The sequence below is a fragment of the Symphalangus syndactylus genome, chromosome 7 (assembly GCF_028878055.3).
Source record: "Symphalangus syndactylus isolate Jambi chromosome 7, NHGRI_mSymSyn1-v2.1_pri, whole genome shotgun sequence".
Lineage (NCBI taxonomy): Eukaryota > Metazoa > Chordata > Mammalia > Primates > Hylobatidae > Symphalangus > Symphalangus syndactylus.
Window position 1 is genome coordinate 51001738 of NC_072429.2, and position 20070 is coordinate 51021807.

The window sequence follows — 20070 nt, forward strand, 5'->3', positions numbered from 1 at the left end:
TGCTAACGAGGATGTGGGGGAAAGAGAACCCTTGTACACTGTTGGTGGAAATGTAAATTAGTACAACCACTATGTAGAACAGCTTGGAGGTTCTCCAAAAACTAAAAATAAAACTGCCATATGATCCAGCAATCAATCTCATTGGTAGGCATATACCCAAAATAAAGGAAGTCAGTATATTGAAGAGATGTCTGCACTTGTATGTTTATTGCAGCACTATTCACAATAGTGAAGATTTGGAAGCAATGTAAGTGTCCCTCAACAGATGAATGGATAAAGAAAGTATGGTTCATATACACAATGGAATACTATCAGCCATAAAAGGAATGAGATCCTGTCATTTGCAGCAACATGGATGGAATTGGAGGTTCCATGTTAAGCAAAATAAGCCAGACAGAGAAAACAAACTTTGTATGTTCTCATTTACTTGTGGGAGTTAAAATTTAAATCAACTGAAATCATGGAGTTACAGAGTAGAAGGATGGTTACTAGATGCTGGGAAGGGTAGTGGGGGGGTGCGGTGATGGGAGGGTTAATGGGTACAAAATATAGTGGAAAGAATGAATAACACCTAGTATTTGCTAGCACAACAGGGTGACTATAGTCAATAATAATTTAATTGTACATTTAAAAAGTAACTAAAAGAGTATAATTGGGTTTTTTGTAACACAAGGGACATGTACTTGAGGGGACAGATGCCTCATTTGCCCTGAGGTGATTATTATGCACTGTATACCAGTATCAAAATAGCTAATGTATCCCATAAATATATACAGCTACTATGTACCCACAAAAGTTAAAAATTAAGAAAACACACACTTGGCCACAAAGAATATTATTGTGAATAAACCTAATTGACATTCACGCATAAGAAAAAAATCAGAGCATCTCAGCTTAGAACTTGCCAGCAGACAAGCACACTGAAAGAGCAAATCTTTCCGTTTGAGGGCTGGCTATAGTGAGGGTTGTTGACTTCCTACATTCATTCACAGAACATTTGGGAAAGTGGTGGTGCGTCGGCAAAAGAGACTCAGAGACACACGGTGAATTGCCCAGCTTCTCAGATCAAGCTGATGGAAGAACCAAGATGAAAACTTGCCCCAGTTACAGCTAGTTTAGGGTTCTTGTGTTCAGTCCACCATTATAAAAGGACTTGATAAGATGCGGACTAGGGACCACTTGCATCAAAACCACTCCAGGGAGTTTGCGGAAACACCCTGACTCCAAAATTTCTGGGGATGGGACCCAGACATATGCATGTTCAACAACCTTACGAGGATTCTGATATCTACTACAAGGCAAGAATCACATAGCTGGACTTAGCTTTCTGTCTTAAAAGCTCGTGTGTGTAGAGTAAAGCCCATGATCTTCTTGAATCTCTTGGTTGAAGTCACTGGTCCTCGGGCTGAGTAAAGGGACTTCCACATTATGAGAACTTGGGGAGAGAAGGAGTATATTGCTAAAATTAGATGAATTGTTTTGGATAAGAGAGGGGCATTCTTCTCAGTAGTTTCTAGTGGAACTGATCCAACCCACAGCTTAGACTTAAAGTCTTAACATAGTTTTTATAGCTTAGGGCTCAGCTAGTAGAATCCAGGGCCTGCCAGTTGGAAGAGGATAGAGGTGAATACCTTTGCTTTGGGACGAGGCACTGAAGGGCTACACCCCAGCAGTAGGGGAAACAGAACTAGGTAAGCCTTGCAGGGACCATAGCCCAGCTTTCAGTCATCTCCATCTCTGAAGTTCTTTTGAGCTCATCCTGGCTTGTTGCAAGGCTTAGAGTCTGGCAAAAGGAAACACAATCCACAATCCTCTCTGGAATTATAACCTCCTATGAGTCTTCTATTTCTACAGACATTTTGTAAATACAATGTCCCCACAAGATTAAAAATAACCAGGGCCACTGAAAGACAAGGCAACCAGAGAAAAAAATTAGACAAACTAGAGAAACGAAACAGACCCACAAGAATTTCAGAAGCTAGAGTCACCACACTGACTTTAAAATAACTATGTTATTAAAAGGCAAGCTTAAGAGTTTTATCAGAGATCTAAAAATTATAAAAATGAATCAGAAAAGCATGGTGGCTCATGCCTGTAATCCCAGCACTTTGAAAGGCCAAGGCTGGGGGACTGCTTGAGGCCAGAAGTTTCAGAACAGCCTGGCTCGGCAAGACAGTGAGCCCTGTCTCTACAGTTTTTTTTTTCTTTTTAAAATTAGATAGGTATAGTGGCGTGCACTACTCATTACAGCTACTTGGGAAGCTGTGGTGGGAGGATTGCTTGAGCCCGGGAGTTGGAGACTAGCCAGGACAACATAGCAAAACCCTGTCTCTTCAAAAAATACAAAAATTAGCTGGCCACGGTGGCTTGTGCCTGTAGTCCCAGCCACTTGGGGGGCTGAGGCAGGAGGAATTGAGCCTCAGGAATTGAGGAATTGAGCCCAGGAATTGGAGGCTGCAGTGAGCTATGATCATGCTACTGCACTCCAGCCTGAGTGACAGAGCAAGACCCTGTCCACTGCTCCCCCCAAAACAGAATCAAATGGAAATTTTGGAAATTAAAAATACAATAACTGAAATTAAGAACTCAGTGAAGAGAGAACTAGTCAGTCTTCTCAAGAAGGTTCAAAATGGCTTGAGAGGGCAGAAAAGGAGACTGCGGCTGAGGGATTGATCTGGGGTGAGGAGTCCCATGCAGGAAGGGACTTGTGTCATTTGAATCTCCTATTGGTGCCAAAGCAGGAAAGACCCTGGTTTCTTATCAGCTTTCCCAGGTGTGGAGAAGAAAGGGAAGAGGGAAGGGTGAGGCTCAAAAACAGCGAACAGCAAAAACAGCAAAACTGTTTTGTTGCTCAAAAACAGCAAAAACAGAAAGTGGAGTCAGATTCTTTATTACACAGAACAATTTACTTAATGTAAAGAATGATATATTTTCATCTAAATTTACCATCATATTTGGTGCTATTTTCTTGCCTATTTTATATTCCCTCGTCCCTCGTTTCTTGCCCTCTTTTTGATTATTTCTATATTACACTTACCCCTCTATTAATTGGGAGTTTTATATGAGTTTTAAGTCATTCCTTTAATATTCATCCTAGAGATTATGGCATGCATTATAACCTATCAAAAATCTAATATTAATTGTTTTTTTTGTTTCATGTTGGATAATGCAATGATTTTATAAAACACTTATATAACTCTCTGCTATTATTTGTATTTTAATTGTTATATCTTTTAAACACCACAATACATTATATAATGCAAAACTAAAATATATACCGTTTACAAGAGCTGTGTCTAAAACACAGAGACACAGAAAGATTGGAAATAAAGGACTGAAAAAGATAACAGGGAAACCACTAGATTAATATTGAAAGATAAAGGACTTTAACGTTTACTGCATTATCAGAGATAAATAGTGACATTACAAAAAGCTAAATTATTCAACTCAGAGGATGATGTCACTATTCTAAAATTGCATGCCTCTAATAAAAGAGCCTCAAAATATAAATGCATGAATCAAGTTTCCAACACTAACAGAAACAGAAATATGCAATCATAGTGGGAAATTGTTACACAACTATTTCAACAACTGACAGAACAAATAAACAAAAATCCAGTAGAGATATAGAAAATACAAACAACGTGATTAGCAAACTGACAGAATGGACACATTTTCTACATTGCATACCAAAAATGTAAAAGATGTACGTGGAATATTTACAAAACACTGACCAAGTAGTGGTTACATAAAGCTTTCCTTTTTGATAAATCATCAAACTGTACATTTTCATTTTATGCACATTACTGTTTTTGTACTGTTTCTCATAATAGTCTGGAGGTTCCCTCTCTAGAACTATTAAGACCCTCCATGGTGTCAAAGACACAGGCTCTTTCTACCTTGTTAGTCCACTATATATATATCTTCCGTTTTTAAGGCGATCTCCTGTCCAAATGTCTGCTCAAATTTCTAGCCATTGAAACACATCCCAATCACAGGAAGGAGAAAAAAGGAAGTGAGGAGATTCACAACCTCCCTTTAAAAAACCCTTTCTAGAATCTGCAGGTACTATTTCTGCTTATATCTCATTAGCCAGAACTTAGTTACTTTCACACCTAGCTCAACAAAAATTTGAGAATGGAGTCTTTATTTCAGTAGCCATGTGCCCAGAAAAAAATAAAATAAAATAAAGGGAGGGGGAAGATTCTATTGCTGCACAAGGGAGATAAAAGTGTTACCTAGATATTAAAATAAAGGGGGATTTTGATCTTGTTTAATGGGTTTTTCCCTCAGACCCAGACTATCATCAACATAGAAAAAGACAGACTTTACTCCCAAGGACTCCTCTTTGCCTATATTCCTTTGGTGTAGGACGAGGGGGATTGAATGGGTCAGGGAGAAACAGGCAAGTTTATTTACTTGACTTGGCTTTATAACTGCACCCATACCCTAAACATATTACTTTTAATGAGTAGGCTGCAGAGGTCTTGCTTTTTTGAGTTAAGATGAGTGAGTTGCATGGAAACTGAAGTCATTAATAAATACAGCATCTACGCCATGTATGATGTCCAAGTCTAAATCAAATGCAACTGTTGAAAGGCCAGATGTTATTCCCATTGCTATATTTCAGTGTTTTCCTGGAAGTGATCTCACCCTGATGGTAATGCCGTTGTCCAACTGTGTATGCTATTTATATCTAGAACCCCAGCTTTCAGGTTTAAAATGCACCAAACTGCAAATAGCTATTGCTTTGAGTGCTGAGCCTGTCATGGGGAATTTAAGCAGAATCCTTGAGTTGTGATGTGCTAACCTGGATGGCTGTCAGGAAGGAAAGAATTTATGTAACTTGTAAACATGTAGATATATTGTGATAGAGTTCTAACTCATGGCTCTGAGAAGCACCTTCATTCATATTCACCAATGCAGGGAATCAAAGACTTCACTATCCCCTCTGTGAAGAAGAAATTTAACTGCAATTAATTATCTTCTACAGACTAAAAAGTGTATAATCACAAAGACCAAAGGAATATTTAGTCAGAGCCATAAACGATGCCAATACTTGAAAAGAAAACAGTCTCAGGAAAAAGTGTGATGATGCCTTTTATCTGGTGTATTAAAACAAGAAAATACACCAGATAAAAAGCATCATAACACTTTATTTATTTATTTATTTATTTGTTGTTGAGATGGAGTCTTGCTCTATCGTCCAGGCTGGAGTGCAGTGGTGTGATCTCTGCTCACTGCAACCTCCACTCCCTGGGTTCAAACAATTCTCCTGCCTCAGCCTCCAGAGTAGCTGGGATTACAGGTACCCACCACCACACCCAGATAATTTTTGTATTTTTAAGAGAGATGAGGTTTCACCACGTTGGCCAGGCTGGTCTCGAACTCCTGGCCTCAAGAGATCCACCCACCTGGGTCTCCCAAAGTGCTGGGAGTACAGGCATGAGCCACTGTGCCCAGCCCACACTTAAAATTTGGAGGCAAAGAAAGTCATCACGAGAAAATAATCTGTTTTTGAAGAATATCATAGACTTTTCTTTTTACAAATAATTATATTTGTAAAATATTTTGGTTTATGCATTCATCTCACAAAAACATTATTTGTATAGAGGTGATTAGATGCAGTTACTAACACATCTATAGCTGCATACGCTTTTAATAGTACATTTACGTAATAGATGAGAAATAGAACATTTAGATGGTTCCTGTGAATATCAACATGAAGACAACTAGTGCCTAAGACTGATAAAAAAAAAAAAAAAAAGCTAACATTCCTGAGGAAATTCCTATCAGGCAGGTTCTGTGCTAAGTGGTTTATATGCTTTATCTCACTCAATGGGAGATTCTATTATGGTCTCCAATTTCAGCAGAGGAAAGGGAGATGTGGGGAGGGGATGTCACTTGCCCAAATCCTTGTAGCTCTTGAGAAGTGGAGCTGGGACTTGAGTCCAGGTCTGCTGGCTCCAGAGCCTGTCTCTGTAGCACCAGATGGCACGGCCTGGGATTAAGTGAGACATACATGCTATGAGAGCTTCGTCCACTGCTTGGCCCATACTGAGCATCCAATAAAGGCTTACACAAAAGCAGACTAAGGCAGGCTGCAATCCACACCCCATCCACAGCACTGAAGGCTCCCAGAGCACAGTTAAGGTAATGAAAGGTGCTAGGAACCTCTGGTTGAGGGTCCCTTTTTGGTCCTACCTCTGCCTGTCAGTTATCTACGGGTTTCAACCCTGCCTGAGTCACTGAGGGGCTGGATGGCTACGGAACCAATCCCTTCTTTCTGGACCGGACTTTCTTTTGTAAAAGAAGAGGATTTGACTAGAAGATTCCTAAGCTTTCTGCCTGCTCTGAACTTCTACCACCCAAGTCATCTCTAAGCTTTTGCGTGTGAAAATTAGTCCAGAAGCTCAGGGAGGCCCGTACCCGCCCTGAACATGTAGGAAGGGATTAACCATCCTAATAAAAAAGACAGCAGTGCTCTATGAGGATCAGCATTTTCCACCAAGGATGAACTTTTGTTTCAATGGCAACAGGCCATGGTGGCAAAACTGCAAACTTCTAGTGTGGGCATGACTCAAAACCAGAGGGCCAGGGCAGACCTTTAGAATAGCTGATGGAATCGAATTATTCCACCGACTTTCACAATCTTGGCCATTTCAGCCCCACATGCGTCAGTCAGGATTGGAAATTGACGCAGGCTGGGGCTCTGGAGTGCTGAGGCAGAAGCGCCGAAGTCCGCTCAGCGGCGCCCACTAGCGGAAGGCCACAGAGCGGCGGTGCAGATGGGCTGGCTCAGGGCTCCAACAGCTCTGCACTGTGAAGCTGCAAGTCCGCCCTTGCATCATCGCACAGAGAAACGGAGGGAGAAAGAGAACGTGCCTTGACCAAGCCACCAGCTCTTTAGAGGCAGAGCTGACCTCTTGGCGGGCATTATGGTCCATGAAGAAATTCCCTCTGTACAATACACTAATTTTTCTTCATCATAACCTAACACATAGTATTTATTTGTTGTAAGATGCTGGTCACCATATTAAAAGATAATACAAATTTATTCTATTTTTTAATCCAAGAAAATGTAAAACATCTGGAGAAAATCTTGGTTCTTTTGATTCTGTCATAGTTTAGTAACTGTGCAAATGAATGCTTGGGATCCCTGCTCCCATGAATATTTTAGTAGGGGCAAATGGTTTATAGAGATAAGTAATATTGGAAATAAGAATTATCTGACAGATATTTTAAACATTTCATGCGTGACTGGGACGCATATTGCAAATTCTCAAACATCAAAAATCTGACAAAGTTCACCAAATAGTCTCAAAATAAGTTTATGGTAGTAATGTCATTTATTTACTGGATAACTAACCAACACTTAAAAAAGTTAAGCATGTTTCTGTTAAAGTAGTGTTTGACCATGTTAGGGAAGCCCAGTTCTTATCTTTAGAGAGGTTGCATTCTTACAGGGAAATGAGAGCTATACAAAGGATACAACATAAGACTATAATTCTGAAATAATTTAAGTGTCCTAGAAAAATGTTCTGAAGGAGTTCAGAGAAGGGGTGCAGAAAATCTAAAAACAATTAGGAGAACTTCATGGAGTGAGTAGGACTTGAGTTGAAACTTAAAGGATGGGAAGGGCATTTAAGTAGAAAGGAAGGAAGAGAAGAGAGTGTTCGGGGTAGTGAAAACTCATAAGGATGTATGGTGATGATTGGTACAGGAAGGTGTTTCAGGAAAGAAAGTGGGTATTCAGAGCCCTCCTGCCATGGCTTACCTCATTTACGGCTTTAGCCTCTAAAACTTCTTCCTTGTTGTCAGTTGGCTTCTTTCTTGCCTTTTATTTATTTATTTGCCTCTTTTCCAGCCTAGAACTCATGGTCAAGCTTGCTGAACCTGTGCTTTAGCGACCTTGCTACCTCCTTGTGCTCTGGCTCCTGGGCAGCCAAACACTGGAGGAGAGGGCGCTGGGAAGCCAGGCTGTGTGGCAATTCTTTTGACTAGTTGCCATTCATCAGCTGCAGTGACCAGCCCAAACGTGTTTAACCTCAAGCTCACATTCATTTCCTCGCCATCCTCGCACCTTCTACTTACCTCATCTCGGGAGACTGGGGCTATTCTACATGAGCTTCCCAATGTATCTCGTCTCCACTTTAAATTGTTTCTTGATTTTCATTCATTCTTCACCTGTGTCCCAAACCACTCCCTCACATTTACACATCACCTCCTCAGGTGAGGCTCAATCGTTAGGTCCTCTGACTCTCCCATTTGAAGTGTCTCACAAAGGAGAGCACTGTCTTTGCTTCCAGGCATTCTGTGCTTTAGGTGAATGTGAAACATACAAGGGAAAAATCTCTGTTACACGCATTCAGCCCTGGAGCTCCCATGATTCCCAGAGAGTGGGTATTAGAAGTGATCCCAAAGAGACCGCCCTTGGAGAAAGGAGAATGGATATAGATGACAGCCTCCTGGAGTCAAGGTCAAACAGTCATCACTTAACTTGTCTGAGCTTCAGTTTTAGCACAAGCAAAGAGCAAGAACAAATGAAGCAGTAAGTGCAGAAGCAAAAAGGTGCTTTGTTCTCTTTAAAAGAAGCACACTGAGGAATGAAGTCCCCTGAACTGCTAAATGGAAGATTTACATGCAATCCTTCTACCTTTGGCGAGGCAAAGTTTTTTATTTTTTTAAACAACAAACTTTTGGGAAGAAAGGAACAAACTGCAACTTTTGACAATGAAAAAATGTTCCAAAATATTTGATATTGAGCAACAAAAGCACTCAGCCATTTAATAGGTGATTTGTGTTTCAAAAACCGTGGGTAAAAAAAAAAAAATCTCTCTTTCAGCTAACATGGCTCTTAAATGATCCATTGGAACAGGTTTTGCTATTAGTTATTGAAAATGTGGAGATCTCAGCTAACCTGAGTTTCTCTCCCTTGTGGGAGTCTCTCTGCTTGCTGCAGATACCACCCACTCTTCACTTTTCTCTGGTAGCCCTTCTGTTTCTGTATGGTTTGGCCCTGGGAAAATAAAGACACATGCAGAGTGCTCACAAAATGCAACTTTCCTGTAACTCCTCATCAAAACTTTAAATTAAACAGGCCATATGGAAAAAGTTTTCAATGAGATTGTAATTAGGTATATAAAGCTTTCATAAATTAAACCAACAACAAGAAATTTTTTTTGAAATCCCATGAAGGCACTCACAGCGGCAGGCTCCCATGGCATGCCAAGCTCTGCTCCTCTTCTAGTGCAACTCCTGAAGTCAAAGGACATAGTCAAAGTCTTGTTCCTGAACCAAAGGCACTACGGTGGTTTGTTTGATGGTTAGCTCTTTGTGTCAACTTGGCTCCGCCATGGTACCTAGATATTTGGTCAAACGACAGTCTAAATGTCACTGTGAAGGTATTTATAAGATAAGATTAACATTTAAATCAGTAGGCTTTGAATGAAGCAGATTACCCTTCATGATGTGAGTGGGCCTCATCCCATCAGTTGTAGGCAATAAGAGAAAAAAGATGGAAGGCCCCCAAGAAAGAGGGAATTCTTCCTCTATACTGCCTTTAGATTCAAAGATGCAACGTCAACTCTTCCATGGGTCTCCCAGCCTGACACCTGCCCTTCAGAGTTTGGGCTTGCCACCTCCCACAATTGCATGAGCCAATTCCTTAACATAACTGTACTTATCTATCTACCTGTCTACAAATATGTATAGCCCCTATTGGTTTTGTTTCTCTAGAGAACCCTAATACAGATGGGTGCTCTTTTGTTAATTGTAAGAGAAAACAGCATCTCCAACAGAAAGAAATTGTCTGAACTTGGAATCACAGAAGATGTTTCCAGGCTAGGACTGTTACATTTTCCCTGAAAATTTCTGTTTACCCTGTTGCCTGGCTAAAGTTCAATTTAGGTAGGGTGATGCACTCTGAAGGTCACATTTTCTCTCTTTTATGTCCAGCAGATCCAACCAAGTTTCCTTCCTTGACAGTTCTTATTTAGCAATAACAGAAGGGATTGTTTTATATCTGACATATGTGCTCATAAAAAATTTTAAAGTAAACTTTGAAAACAGATAAAAACATGAATGTATCTAGTTCTTGCCCAAATGCTTTTAAACATCCAATAATTACTTCCCTATTCTCTCTCATAGCAGCCAACAGAAATATTCCTGGAACAATTCCAAATCTCCCTAGAGTCAAATGAAATTCAGAAATTCCATCTTTATTGTTGGAAACAGGCAAGTAGGGGGCTTAGGCTTGGTTCCCAATGCCCTCTACAATGCTTCACAGGCTCAGTGAGCTACAGGACACCCAGCACTTCCTCCACTTGTCTCCCTTTTCCTGGGTCCATGCTCACCCTCATTCTCACCTCAGGGCTTGATCCCTCCCAGATTCCCAGGCTTTACCGACTTGTTTTCCTCCTTACCCACCTTCGTGTTCTTGCTGTGCTGAGTTCAGCAGCGTGCGCTCTGCACGCTGGGTGTGGGAATGACTGAGTTGTTGAACGGTGAGGTAGTATTGTAACCAACTCTGACAGTATGTCCTTCTTGCCAGTTTCTTCTTTCAGGAGGTATCAGTAGCAGGAGAGGGATTTTCGTGCCTGAACTGGCTACCTTCATTTCTTCCATTATCATTGTTGAGTTACCACTAGCTTAAGATGTTCCACTGGCCTGAGTCAATCAGAACAATGGTGCCAAGAATGTGTGTTGTAACCTCTGGCAACTCTCTGACCATGTCTGTGTGTGGTGTAATTTCAGGGTTCAAAGCTCAGAGGACCAAACACATCTGTTTACCATGGTCTGGAGTAATGTAACTCTGTTTCCCTAGGTGGCCCCGGGCTGTTTGCTTTCTGCTGGTCAAAATACTAGCACATGGTGAAGCTAAGTGAGGAACTATGCCCACTGTAGTTCTGTAAGTATTTGATAGAATGAAGATTTTCTATTGACTGGGGCTTAGTACATTCTGGAATCTTAGAATCACATAGTCAGTTTCCACACAAAATTCTCAGACAGAATTTTAAAACTAAGAAACTCTCATTTGAATACAACAGTTTTAAATAACAAGTAATTGTAGAGTCTTTCTTGATTGCCTATTTGTACCCAATGGGATGCAAAAAGCCATTTTTGGTAAAAGTTTGTGTCTAATTTAAACATCATAGCCTAGAGTAATATTATTTTATTTCGTGTAAATGATCATCAGTCAGTTTTTTTTGGCCAAAAGATATGACAGAGACAGAGAGTTAATCAGTTCACAAGAGTTCTTGAGAGCAACTTTAGGTAAATACGAATAGTTGTAAGGTGTAAAGGCAGACGATGTAATTTACCAAGTTGTAAGAGATAATCTCCTTTTGGTCCTCTTCCTTTAGCACTCGGTAGGTGGAAAGAGGGAGGACACTTATATTCTACACATGTTCTACATATGTACATATGTACATTTTACATGCATACTTTCCATAAGGTTGTGGATCTGGTTGCGAGATACAGTCACACAATTTCATGTAAGTACTGAATACAGAGTGGAGATGTCTACTACTAGTAGAGTTCAATGTCTTTGAAGTTTTATATTACATCCTTACTAAGTTATGTAGATTTTTGCATCCTATTCCATAAGATGTCCAAATTAGTTTTAATATAAAAATAATGGTCATGGATATCAGCAAAAATGGTAGAGTAAGAACCTCTAAAAATTCCATCTTTCATAAAAATAATAAGAAACAGGCAAAAATCGTCAGCATCAACTTTTTCAGAACTCTGGAAATGAACTAATCCTGGGAGTACTTACTGAACAAAAATGGCTGGATCTTGATAAGAACAGTATGCTTTGGGGTATTTTGACTCATTAAAAACCTACCCACTGCTTACCAACCTACATTTGAAACCAGTAGCCTGGCAGCAACTGGCAGAAGCAGAATAGAACTTGAGCTCTTTTAAAGCTCATTTCCAAGAATTGTCATTATTTGACCGTCAGTATGTCTTTCAAGGACCCCACTTGGAGGCTGTCTGTTTTTGAACTGACTTGGAGCTTGCCCTGTACAAATAGCCTTTCCCTCAGAGTGGTTGTTGAAAAACAATTACAAACAACTGCTTAAATCCACAGCTGCTTGAGATGGTGAATAAAAGTTGGGGTAAACAATAGACTAAAAAGCATAAAAATAAAAAATAAGCTGTCCATAGGGACTTTGAAAAACTCCTATATATTTCTGGGAATCTAAAAGAACAAAGTTATATATAGGGCTGTGTCCCTGCCTAGAGCTGTGCAGGTGCTCAGGAAAGACATGAGAAGGCCCTAAGGTATTACCTTAGGCTGACCTTGATGCTTTGCACAAGCAGGGAGTGAAGGCTTAGGCAGATCTGTAAACTGCCTGGCTGAATGTTGAAGGCATCCCCTAGCACACAAAATAAACCCCTAAGCAAAGACAGGGATACTTATTGATTCCAGGTGTTTAGGAAAAGTTCTGCCTAAACATTAACTGGCCAAACATAAGCAGACGCTTTAGTGGCCACACATGACAAAGATTATGGACATTATAGAATTGGTTCAGAAAGGTCAGTAAACAAACTAAATCGACAACTACAATAAAACAGAAACAACAACAAACCTTGGAGACTTGGAGGAAACATGATTTCCAGAATTGCCACATGATGTTATTTTAAATATTGAGTTTTCAACAAAGATGTATGAGACACACACAGAGGCAAGAAATTATGGCACATACAAGAACAAAAGCAACCAATAGACATTGTCCCTTTGGAAACCAGATGTTGCACATAGTAGACAAAATACTGTCAGTTATTTAAAATATATTCAAAGAACTAAAGGAAACCATGTATAGAGAACTAAAGGAGAGTGTGAGAAAAATGTCTCACCAAATAGATTACACCAATAAATAGATAGAAATTACATATAAAAAAGAATGAAATAAAAATTCTAAAGTTTGAAAGCACAATAACTGAAAAACATTCCTGAGAGAAGCTCAATAGAAGATTTGAGCAAATAAAAGAAAGAATCAACAAACTTGAAGATGTGTTAATTGAGATTATCCAGGATGAGGAACAGAAAGAAAAAGCAATGAAGAAAAATACAGAGAGCCTCAGAGACCTGTGGGACACTCTGTAGCACAAAAATATATGCATAATGGGAGGTGTCTAGAAAGATAGGAGAGAGAGAAAGCAGTAGAAAGAGTATTTAAAGAAATAATGGTTCAAAGTTTTCCAAATTTGATAAAAACCATTAATCTTCATATCCAAGAAGCTCGAGAAAATTGAAGTAGGGTAAATTCAAAAACTCAAAGATGACACATTATAATCAAATCATTGAAAGACAAATCTTGAAAACAGCAAGAGAGAGAGACTCATCTCATATGAGAGATTTTCAATGAAGTTAACGGTCGATTTATCATCAGAATCCTAGAAGCCAGCAGTGAGATGACATAGTACTGAAAATACTGAAAGGAGGAAAGAATCTTTAAGCCAAGAATTCTATACCTAGCAAAATTATCTTTCAGAAATTAAAGATAAACAAAAACAGATAATTTCCTGCCAGCAGATCTTGCCTGCAAGAAATGTTAAGGAACTCCTTTAGGCATAAATGAAACAACACTAGATAGTAACTTGAATCTACATGAATAAAGAACATCAGTAAGAGTAAGTACATAGGTAAATAAAGCAATAATTATAAATTCATGTGTTGATGGGTATACAACATAGAAAGTTGTGATTTTTATGACAAAGCACAAAGGAAGGGAGAAGGAATGAAGCCATGTAGGGACAAAATTTTTATGTATGATTACAATTAAGTTGCTATTAATCTGAATTATATTATCATAAACTAAGTAATAATCACCAGTGCAACCACTAAGAAAATAACTCAAAAATATATAGTAAAAAATGACAAGGAAGTGAAAAGATACAAAAAGTGTCTATTGAACATAAAAAAGTCAGTTATGGAGGAATGGAGGAACAAAAAGTCATAACCTTGAATATAGAAAATTTGAAAGACTCCACCAAGAAATAAAAAGTGTTAGTGCTAATGGTTACCTAGCTTGAAAAGGTTGTAGGATATAAGACATACAGTTGACCTTTGAAAAACACGGGTTTAAACTACGCAGGCCCACCTAAAGGCAGATTTTTTTCAACAAATACAATCAGCCTTTGATATCCATAGGTTCTACCTCTGCAACCAAATGCAGATAAAATATACAGAATTCATGGGATGTGAAGTCTGTGGATAGAGGCCAGATGTTTTGTATAAATGGGTTCCAAAGAGTCAACTGCAGGACTTGAGTATGTTAAAATTTTGATATCTCTGGGGGTCTGAGAACCAATCCCCCACAGATACTAATGCACAATTGTATATACAAAAAGCAATTGTGTTTTTATTCCCTAGAAATGAACATTCTGGAGATGAAATTAAGAAAACAATTTCATTTATAACAGCATCAAAAAGAATAAAATATTAGTAATAACACCAACAAATGAAGCACAAAGTGTATTCTGAAAGCAATAAGATTATTAAAGAAATTTAAGAGAACCTAAACAGATGGAAGTATACCTCATGTTCTTTGAGATGGGAAGAATTTAGTATTGTTAAAATGGCAATACTTAATATTGATTGAAAAACTTAATATTGTCAAGACAGCAGTATTTCCTAAATTGATCTACAGATTCAATTCAATCCCTATCAAAATTCAGTTGTTTTTGTTCCCAGAAACCCATAAGCTGACTCTAAAATTCATATGGGAATGCAAAAGATCCAGAATAACCAAAGCCATTTTGTAAAAAAGAGCAAAGTGGGAGGACACCTACTTCTAGATTTCAAGTTTTCCTACAAAGCTACACTAATCAAGACTCTGTGGCTCTGACATGGAATAGAAATAAAGATCAATGGAACAGAATTGAGAATCCAGAATGGTCAGTTGATTTTTGACAAGGGTGCTAAGATAATTTAATGAGAGAAAGAGTAATCTTGTTTAACAAATGGTGCTGGGAAAACTGGATATCTACATTAAAAAAGTTAATTTGGACCCTTACTTTATACTATATACAAAAATTAACTCAAAATGGATCAAAGACCTAAACACAAGAGATAAAACTATAAAACTCCTAGAAGAAAACATCGGCATAACTCTTAGTAACCTTTCTTGACATTCGCTAAGAGAGTAGATCTTAAGTATTCTTACCACAAAAAAGGTAATTGTGTGAAGAGGTGAATACATTAATTAGCTTGACTGTAGCATTCAGTTTACTGTGTATATGTATATCAAAATATCACACCACACACCTTAAATACATGCAATTTTAATAAAAAAATAAAAAATCTTAAATAAAAATATAAAATGAAGATTTTTGATGGTAAACATAGTGCCTGCTGATTATAAAGTATTCAAATAGACGTTTTTCCAAAGATGACATACAAATGGCCAATGGATATATGAAAGGGTGCTCAGTATCACTAATCATCAGGGAAATGTCGATCAAAATCACAATGAGATATCATCTGTTAGGATGGTTATTATCAAGAAAAAAGCCAAATGATAGCAAGTTGTATTAGTCAATTTTCATGCTGCTGATAAAGACATACCTGAGACTGGGCAATTTACAAAAGAAACAGGTTTAATGGACTTAACAGTTCCACATTGCTGGGGAGGCCTCACAATCATGGCAGAAGATGAAAGGCACATCTTACATGGTGGCAGACAAGAGAAGAGAGAGCCTGTGCAGGGAAACTCTTGTTTTTAAAACCATCAGATCTCATGAGACTTATTCACTATCACAAGAACAGCATGGGAAAGACCTACAACCATGATTCAATTCTCTCTCACTGGGTCCCTCCCACAACACATGGGAACTATGGGAGCTACAAGATGAGATTCAGGTGGAGATACAGAGCCAAACCGTATCACAAGTGTTGGTGAGAACGTTGAGAAATTGAAACCCTTTTTACTGTGTTTGTGGGAATGTAGAGAATGGTGCAGCCACTATGGAAAACAGTATAGAGGCTCCTCAAAAAATTAAAAATAGAACGACCATGTGATCTAGCAATCCCACTTCTGGGTATACAGAATGGTGTGCTTGATTAGTAATGTCTGCTTGAACTCATGTAAGAAAATCAGGGTCTGCGTACTGCAGATATGCCACCCTGACTTATCGAATGCTCCCTCAGGGGCCTCTAGCCAGAAAACCTCCTGATCATATCACTCAAACCTTGAAATACTGCATTCGGCCCCATACGAAATTGTATTGTATGTGTACATTTCACCTTCAGCAGCCCACAGCTTAATTTAAAGCAAATCAAACCAAGTGCCCACTCTGTTGTAATGATTACAACCTGTCCTATCCATTTTTCCATCAATGACAAAGGAAATCACTTATTGGAGAAAGCTTCTTTAGGTTCCTGTCTTCTAGGATAAGTCAACCACCCTTTACATTAGACCCCATACATTAGATAATGCATGTTCAGGGTGGTATGGCTGTAGACACACTCCATTCATTAAAAAATTTAGAAATGATTTCCTATCTTAAAATTATTGTTGCCATCAAATCCCCCTTGCTTATTTCACTTCCCAAATTGATGATGACTAATCTCTCATACTTGTAATTATTTCCATTCTTTCTCACTCAGCACAGAGGATTTGTGTGTGCGTGTATGCGCATGTGTGAAGGCAGAAGGATGGGGACAGGTAGAATGGAATGATTTAAATGTTTACTTTGCATTTTCAAGTCAGAGATGGAAGATACCAAGTGGGGACTCATTATTAAGCTAAGGCTCCCACTGGCCAAAACATGTGGATTTAATGCCTTCTTGACTCTGATCATGAGTATGCAGCCTTTATTAATAGAGTGGTTCTGGATAGAGTGGTTTCTGAATAGAGTTCTGAATAGGTTCTGAATAGAGTGGTTTCTGAATGTATTTGGTTAATAAGTCAGTGGCCTAGCACAGCCTGCTGTTTCTGGGTAGGTTCTTCCCACTGAAACACAGGAGGAGGAGAGAGGGAGGGATCCCCGCCTGTTTAGTCAGGACACCCAGCCAACAACCCTTTACAAAGCACATGCTCTCCATGCTTTTCTCAAAGGCTTCCAAACTGCAGATCAAATAAACAATCAAAGATACTGAAGAGATTTCTGATTTCCATACCCTGTCACCCATTATTCCCACAGCTAAGTAAAACCAAATGGTGTTATGTAAATTTTATCCAAATAAAAGCACCCAGACATGTCCAATACTTTAACTCTTCTGTTATTTAACATTCTATACAAATCTTTACTATTTTCTTGCATTTTACTTTTAGTGCTGTGCTTAGTTGAAGACAGTGCACATCTAAGAAAATACTGATATTTTCCTGATAATAGAAAAAAGTTAAAAAGAAAAAGAAAAATACATATACCAAAAACATTAGTGGGGATTTGTTTTATACTTTTTTGCATGTTGGGGTAATTTTTGCAATAAGAATGTATTGCTTATATTATTAGAACAATCAATATAGCTATATCTTACATATCAATAGGCAAGTTATCAACAAAAGACACCATTAGCTTTAATAGAAGAAAAGCCATTGGCCAATGGCTTACCAGAAAGAAATAACAGAATAGGAAAGACTAATGACAGGGGAAAATATCTGGCCTACCCACAGCATGGGTGTAAACATCTTTAACCTTTATTAACGACACAGCAAGGGCCTTAGAATCAGAACATGGACCTCAGAGTCTTTTTGAGGTACACATCCCATTTAGTATATGGGGGCTTCCAGAATTTGCCCTATAAACAAGGTCACCTTATTATGAAATCTTCTCCTGGTTTCCATAACCTATTCTAGCCACAGGACATTGGAAAGAGTTTGGGATCATAATCCTGAAAGACACAATCCAAATGCCATAATCCTAAACCTTGAAATTCCAAAAGATCAAAATCTCTTAAGTCCAAATCCTTAAAGTCTAAAATCCCTCACATCTTAAAATCCTGAAGATCACAATAACAGGATAGTTGCATCATATTAGGTGGAACTATTACCTTGTTAGTGTCTCTATTTGGGAATTAAGTGTGGTTTAAAGAAATCGGAAAATTCAGATGATTGGTCATGCTATATGGAAACAATGAAAACTTCAGTTTAAAAAGCCATCGGTTGCCTGCATTAGCATTCCTTCCATCTCATTACATTCCAGGGGCTTTTAATGAATTAAAGCCACATTTGCCTGAAGAAGCCAGGGAAGTTACTACCTGGTTAGAAAACAATTATGTGCATGGTAGGATAAGAAGACCCGCAAAAGTTTTGCACCAGTATTGTTTGAGAATGGACTTCTATGTACCCAAAACAACATGGAAGCATGGCGCCGAAGATGGGAAAACTTAATAGGGAAGGCTTATGTTGTTGTATTCAGAATCACAGAAGAATTTTTAAAAGAGCAGTGCCACATAGAAAATGAAGGTGAACATATTCTCCGAGGAAAGCCATGTCCTAAAAGAAAAAAAGCAGCTGTTCATCGAAATGCAAGATTCCAAAATATAGTTAATGCTTGTGAAAGTCAGTCATTTTTTTTACAGACTACCTTTGAACAATGCCTATAATCTATTCCTGTAACATATTTCTTCATATGTGAAACTTTCTTTTTAGTTTTTTTCTTTTTTTAGTTTTATTTTATTATTTTAAATTTTCAGCATTTTTTTTTTTTTTTACAATTCACTATGCACATTTCATCTTTGCATCATTTCCAATACTGGAGTTATAAATTGTGTAGAGACTTGTAGAAAGTTCTAATTCATTGCATACATTTTTGCAAATTTGACTTCGCAAAAGTATATTATCACAACAATGACTTTGTGCATAAACATTGTGCCTGTACGTAAAAACGTTGAAACATCTTCAGTAAATAAAGAGATGTTCCTTTTGTGCATCTGCATTTGTGAAAGATAAAATTTCTCAAGAGCTCAGATCTTTGGACAGCTGCATGTTATGATGGTGATTCACTGTGGTTTTTTATTGATCCCATCAAAAGACTTGGGTTGTGCATCACAGTATTTCAGATAACTGCAATTTTAAATCTGAGTGCACACAATTTCCAACAATAGTAATATGCACTTACACATTTCCCTTTTTGACCTATTTCTTTATGAATATGATTCATTCGCTCATCACTATTATATTCATATGACCGTTGTTCGTATACCCAAGTGCTTATGCTTGCAAAAATGTGTATTTTTGCCTGTTTGATTGTGTAAAGTAGCCTATAGTGTTCTGTCATGTTTTTACGTGTCTCAAGTAAATCCCCTTTTGAAAATGTGAATGCATATCTTTAAAAAATTTTTTAATTTTTTTTCCAGAATTATAGTTTCAGGATTTTGATCTTTTGGAATTTCAACATTTAGGATTATGGCATTTGGGGTTGTATCTTGGTGATTATAATTGGCTCCCATGGGAAAATAACTGATGTTTACATCTAGTTCCATTCTGGAGTGGATAAGAAAGCAGGTGAGAGTGAACTTTATTAAGTTTTATTTTTAGTTATTTTTAATTAATTATTTTTTTTATTTTTATTTTTTGAGACAGAGTCTCGCTCTGTTACCAGGCTGGAGTGCAGTGGCGCGCTCTCAGCTCACTGCAACCTCCACCTCTGGGGTTCAAATGATTCTCCTGCATTAGCCTCCCAAGTAGCTGGGACTACAGGTGTGCACCACCATGCCCAGCTAATTTTTGTATTTTTAGTAGAGACGGGGTTTCACCATGTTGGCCAGGATGGTCTCAATCTCTTGACCTTGTGATTCACCCACTTTGGCCTCCCAAAGTGCTGGGATTACAGGCGTGAGCCACTGCACCCAGCCTTAGTGTTTTGTATGTGCTTGGCCTAATGTAATTATTTTAGGAATACGACTTCATTTAATTCTTACAAGAATCTTATGAAGGTTGATATCATCATCTTCATTTTAGAGGTAGTAAAATGAAACTGATATATTGATTGTCGAGCTTCAAATTCTGAAATATGAGAGGCTGTGTATGAATGATGAGTCATTCATTGAACCATATAACAAAATATGTAAAAGTATGAATTCTAGAGTCTAGTAGAGTTTGGGCCTTGGCTTTG

The 20070-nt window shown here is 38.2% G+C and overlaps 1 protein-coding gene across 1 annotated transcript in view; it reads right to left on the bottom strand.

The window, feature by feature from the left end:
* Positions 1 to 8100: 8100 nt before the first annotated feature.
* LOC129486363 (putative F-box/LRR-repeat protein 21) overlaps positions 8101 to 20070 on the bottom strand; it is a 43436-nt gene continuing 31466 nt past the window's right edge. The window contains exons 3-5 of the transcript XR_010121870.1: positions 9207 to 9362; positions 8921 to 9019; positions 8101 to 8319 (exon numbers count right to left, since the gene is read on the bottom strand). The gene's annotated coding sequence lies outside the window, so the exon portion shown is untranslated. The remainder of the gene's footprint in view (positions 8320 to 8920; positions 9020 to 9206; positions 9363 to 20070) is intronic.